General features: G+C 36.1%; 1 long non-coding RNA gene across 1 annotated transcript; it reads right to left on the reverse strand.

Moving 5' to 3' along the window:
- Positions 1-964: 964 nt before the first annotated feature.
- LOC110925310 lies at positions 965-3,764 on the reverse strand. Its single transcript, XR_002584471.2, has 3 exons — positions 3,384-3,764; positions 2,268-2,744; positions 965-1,446 (listed from the first exon to the last, which is right to left on the reverse strand). It is a non-coding gene; the product is annotated as an uncharacterized LOC110925310 (long non-coding RNA).
- Between the last annotated feature and the right edge of the window lie 2,357 nt (positions 3,765-6,121).

Consider the following 6,121-nt stretch of genomic DNA (forward strand, 5'->3'; position numbering starts at 1 on the left):
ATGCATAATTTAGTCATGTTATATGTTTGCATTCTCCGGGTTCGAGTGTTAGCACACCCCCTCCCAATGCATAGTTTAGTCATTTTATATGTTTGCATTCTCCGGGTTCGAGTGTTAGCACACCCCCTCCCAATGCATAATTTAGTCATTTTATATGTTTGCATTCTCCGGGTTCGAGTGTTAGCACACCCCCTCCCAATGCATATTTTAGTCATTTTATATATATTTGCATTTTCCGGGTTCGAGTGTTAGCACACCCCCTCCCAATGCATAATTTAGTCATTTTTATATAAAATCTTTGTCCCTTTACTCGGGCTCATTATCCTATGTAATACGCTTCCGTCACCCGGTTACGCGTCTACATTATTATCAAATATTTGCTCATTTGATTCATTTGGGTACCTTTAATTTGTCCCACTCACCCCGTCCTTATTACATCGGATGTAAGTATGTTCATCATAAAAAGTTCATGGTATTATGTGTTCACTACCTACTTGGCCAGAGTAGGCGATCAACACATGACATACACGACCTTTTTATAACTTTCACATTACGCCCCATGTAGTAACACCTCTATTTATTTCCCTTGGAAACAATATCCTGGATAGGTATTCTATTCAGGTTTTTCCAAGTTTTCTATTTACATATACAACTGTCAGTTTCTACGTATTTGTTGTATATTTCTATTCATGCAATAATTTAAACGTGCACCTGGTAAATGCTTGCCCTAACGGGTTTCTCTTGCCATTAGCCTTGTTCACATCGCCACGCGATTTAGGTCCTTGATGAGTATGCTCTTCTTGTCATACCTCGGACCGTTCCACCATCATATCCGCAATTCGTTCATCTCTCGTCACCTTCAGACGCGAGTGTCCTTCAGTTAAAACATTCACAAAAGTTAGTAATGTCAACTTCAATAATTGCCCGTATTATAATACAAGGCTTTTCTACTATATGCGTCAACACGCGTAATTTCGTCAACTATATCAATCATTTAATTGGGGTAACGTGTATAACACGATAACCCTATGTGTTGTTTACAACACCTTAACACGCTAAACCATTAATATACATGTACTTACCGGATTTACGATCAAGCCTCGAACCGAACACCAATCTTTATCAAGAGCATAAGGTTTAAGTCCAAGCATGGTTTTCCCCACCATACTTGAATCCCTTAAACCGGGGCTCTGATACCAACTTGTAACACCCTGGTTACTAGATTACGATTTTATATGAAAATACCACAATTAGATGTGTAGTTAAGACCACACACATCATATAAATGCGGGTTTATTAAAACTTTTAACAAATCATAAGTTAGTCAACATAATGTAATCGAGTTCGTTGTTTAAAATTTACAACGTGGCAATGTGCGGAAACGTGTATCTATTTCGTGTTCGGTTCTTCGTTGAGCTTGATCTTCTTCCGGCATCCACAAAGTACCTACATTTCATAAAAACATGAAATGCTTTAGTCATACGGGATTTAAAACGTATCTAAATGAGTCCGGGAAACAAAACTGATCAAAAATACATTTTGTACAGGGTCCACCGTAAATTACGGTGGACACCGTAATTTACGGTAGCCCTGTTATAACAATTCCCCACCGTAAGGCAGGGGAGAACTGCCGTAAAGAATTCAGCCTCCACCGTAACTTACGGTACCCACCGTAAGTTACGGTGGCCCCTGCATCAGCTTTTTCTATTTTGCCGTTTATTGACACGGAAACTTCCGTATCTTTCAAACCGCTTGACAGTTTGACCTACCGTTTCTTCCTGCGTGTTTGTAATTTAACTCTCCACATTATGGAGTTAAAATCTAACATCCGGATTAACGAAACTTAAGACTTTCAAGTCTTCGGCTTATTACCCTTTTTACCAAAATTTTGACCCGTTCAATATTTTTCAAACAAACATGTTTGTTTGATTCTTATACTCATGAAATTCAAAATTTCCATATCACCTATCATATGAATTTCAAATCACGGGATTCTTACATGATAAAAACCCGTTTACGCTCAAGTTCTTATTTTGACCCGTTCATAAGCATTTGACCCCCAAAGTGATGTCTGCAACCCTTACATGTGTCTAAGAGTTTCATGATGATAATACTAGTATCTAAACGACCTCTAAGGATCGTGTGCCCGATTTACCTATCAAGGGCAATTTCGTCAACTTATTTCTTCCTTTTTACGACATTGGTCCTTTTGTTAAAGTATTTGACCAACATTACATTTTAAACCATGAATCTATAGAAGTGCGTACCTGGCTCGAATCAACATATAGACCCGTTTTATGTCTCGCGTTAATTAACCAACATTCTATGGCGTCGCAATTCTCCAAATTGCTAATCACTCCTGATAACATACGACTTGACAATCATATTAGTCGATATTGTCAAATGGTGTTTCATCACCATTTGACCCGTTTGGACTATAAGACCAAACATTTACATAAATTAGAATAAAGGCATGGTTTTAGATTTCCAAATCCACCCATTTGCCCCGTTTACCATAAATTATGGTTTTTATCATTTATACTCGTTCCGACTTGTATCGGTCGTGTCGGAACCCTTATTTTGGGGTATTACATCTTTCGCATTTATAGTTTATAAAATAAACAAGTGTCATACACAAGGGTGTAAGTTTCACTTACCTCGTATCCAAGCTACACTTTTCCTTTCCTTCTTGATTTGTTTGACCCGCTTTCTCCCCAAGCTTCACCTAGCTTGTTAAGCGCCAACTATTTTAAATCATCGTTTCAAGGTGGTTAGTTTAATCATAACTTACTACGATTATTCCACCTTACGCATTTTATATCAAAATTACCATTTATTGTATTATGGGTCAGTTTGACTTTTGAAAGTCAAACATCCCTTAATATCTAAAATGCACATTCACATTCATTAGCTAGTTTAGGCATTTTATCAAATTACTTATCCAAACCAAGTTCTATTTACGAACTAGTAGATACCCAATTTCACTTAGGCATTACATCGAATACCTTATGGGCGTCTCCTATAAATAATTCATTGACAATCTCATGACTCGTCATATAACCCGAATTTTCATCATTCAATTTATTTAACACAAACATTTGCCCTTAAAGTTCTGAAATAACTTTGCATATATTAAATTACACTAGAACAACCCCAAATTTCCTAGTGTTTATCAAGTTCTACTTAACCCACTAGTCTCCTACAATGGTGACCATGGATTGCACTAGAATTAAGCATGATTTCAACATGTACTTATCTAGGGTTTACTCCTAGACATTTTATTGTTCCTTATTCATCTACGATTCATACATGCATCATCAGATTTCAAGTTCTCCAAATTCATGAGAATTTCAAGTAGAGAATTTTTGTCAAATTTTACATACCTTATGATCTCCTTGCAATGGGGATCATTAATCTATGCTCGATTTTCGGTTTGGACTTGATTGGATCCTTCAATTTGAAGATTTTGATGAACTAGGGTTTGCACCCCTTGTTCTCTTCTCCTGGTCGATCGACATACACACACCTAGTGTGTGTGTTATGTCAAATTTCCAACTTTAAATCTCAAGTTTCCCTTTTAACATCTTAGGTCCCTCTAGTTTTAGCTTTTGTTAAACCCTTATATATTACTTACTAGTAATTAACCAATTCTCATAACTAACTTTAAATGTTCCAAATTAACTTAGTGGGTTTGGGGTAGTTATAACCCGTTTCATTTTAAGTCCCGTTAACTCGGGCCTTCTATAAACTTTATTTCCCAAACGCATTCTCTTTTTTTTTCTTTTTATTAAATATTAGATTTAGTTATATAAATCCTAATATTTTCTGGCTCAATTTTTACCACTAACGGTTCTTTAGCCGTCTTTTAGTATTAACATGGTTTGATTACCAAACCCGTTTTTGGGGTGTTACAATACCATACTATACGATACAATATGATACCATACTATACGATACAATACGATACTATCGTATCATATAGTGTAGTATAGGTCCCTTATAGGTCTTGTATAGGCCTATCGACGTATACGAGTGTTGTATCTTATCATATAGTCTCGTATCGTATTGTATCGTATCGTATAGTATAGTGTAGTATAAGTCTCGTATAGGCATTGTATGGGCCTATGGATGTAGTATCGCGTTGTATCGCATCGTATCGTATCGTATAGTGTAGTATAAGTCTCGTATAGGTCTTGTATAGGCCTATCGTGTTGTATCGTATCGTATAATGTAGTATAAGTCTCGTATAGCTCTCGTATAGGCATTGTATAATTAATATTAGTGTTATTATAATTAATATGAGTTTTTTATAATTAATATTAATGTTATTGATATTAATATGAGTTTTTTATAGTTAATATTAGTGTTATTGATATTTAAAAAGAGAAAAAAAAATTAAAAATAGACGCCCAGTATAGTGGATCAAAAGACCATTATACCCCTGAATTAGGCCTATACTGGGGGCAAAACAGGGTTATAATGGTCTTTTAGACCCCTCGTATAGGCCCAGTATAGCCCTATACTGGGCATATACTGGTGTCTAAAAGACCATTATAGCCATGTTTTGCCCCCAATATAGGCCTAACTCAGGGTAAAATGGTAATTTGAATTATATTCATACGCCTCATATAGGCCTATACTAGGCATATAAGAGAGGCTAAAAAGACCAATAGTATAGGCCTAAATCAGGGGTTAAATGGTCTTTTTTCGTCTAGACGCCCAGTATAGGTCTATACGAGGCAAATAAGACAAAATATGACATAATCAGAGATTCTCTTGGAAATTGAAAAAGGTTATACACCTCGTATAGGTCTATACGAGGCGTCTTGAAGGGTGTGAAAATAGGGAGTTGGGTGTGTGAATATGTAGACCCTATAAGAAATAATGAAATATACGCATCTCAAAATTTAAACATGTGTTGATTGCTTATATAGTACTATAAAATGTAAAAAAAATGGCTTTGGGTAACCTGGCAATAAAGAATATTAAAACATTTGTTGATTCATAAGAGGATATTCCAGCCGATGAACACTATATCTTTAATATTTAAATTTTTTTAATTTAAAATTTAAAATTTTTGATATTCTAGCGGATGAGCAGTATATCTTTAATATTTAAATTTTTTTAATTTAAAATTTAAAATTTATTAATAAATTATTAATTTCCTCATTGAATGACATGTGTCCTAAATTGGGTTTCTTTTATTATATAGTATATATATAGATTATAATCATAATTATAATGTTTCTTAATATATTTCGGAAAAAATTACAAGTTTGTCCTTTATCTTAGCACTATTTTACAGGCGGTGTCTTTTTCAACGAATTTTGACAGCGTTTGCCCTTTATAAGGAATTTTGTTGCATGTCTTATCGTTTAGCCTTAACCCAGTTAGATTTTTTCGTTAAGTCTCATCACGTGCAAGTCACATGAGGGTAGTTTAGTCTTTTTACCTATAAAGAACAATTTTTATAAATACTCACATATGTATATATACACCATAAAATTTTCCCATCACCAACAACCACTGCGATTACCCACCGGCCACCACCACCACCCCACTGCAACCACGGACCTGCCATCACAACCCACCCGATCTGATAACCCACCACCAACACAATTAATATCATCAGCATCAATAAACTATTCACACTTACAGAAGCACCGGAAATGGATCTGAATCGGGTCTGCAAAAACCGACACATCACTGGCACTTCAGACAATTTCCAAGCAATTTAGGTGCCTAAAAGACGCAATTATGGGGCAGATAAAGGTCGCCAGCCGGAGCTTAGGAGAGGAAGACAATGTTGGTGGTGCTGGAAAGAGTTCCGGCGGTGGTTCACGGCTGAAACTTGTGGATAATCTCCGACAACATGGGGCTTTACAGAAATTAGGAATGAGTATCACGTGGAGCAAATCCTCTTCCACTTATCCAGAGCTTTCTCTTGTATCCATGGCAAATCCTCTTCCACTTCTTCAACATCCTCCTTTTTATCCGATTGCTTAGGGTGAATTTGGGCTGTTGTATGAAATTGGGGAGATAAGAAGGTGTTGTGAGTGGTGAATTTATTGGTTGGTGGTGGATGACGGCTGGTGGAAGAGGCTGCTGCGGTAGTACAGAA

This window comes from Helianthus annuus, chromosome 17, assembly GCF_002127325.2.
Source record: "Helianthus annuus cultivar XRQ/B chromosome 17, HanXRQr2.0-SUNRISE, whole genome shotgun sequence".
NCBI classification, from domain to species: domain Eukaryota; kingdom Viridiplantae; phylum Streptophyta; class Magnoliopsida; order Asterales; family Asteraceae; genus Helianthus; species Helianthus annuus.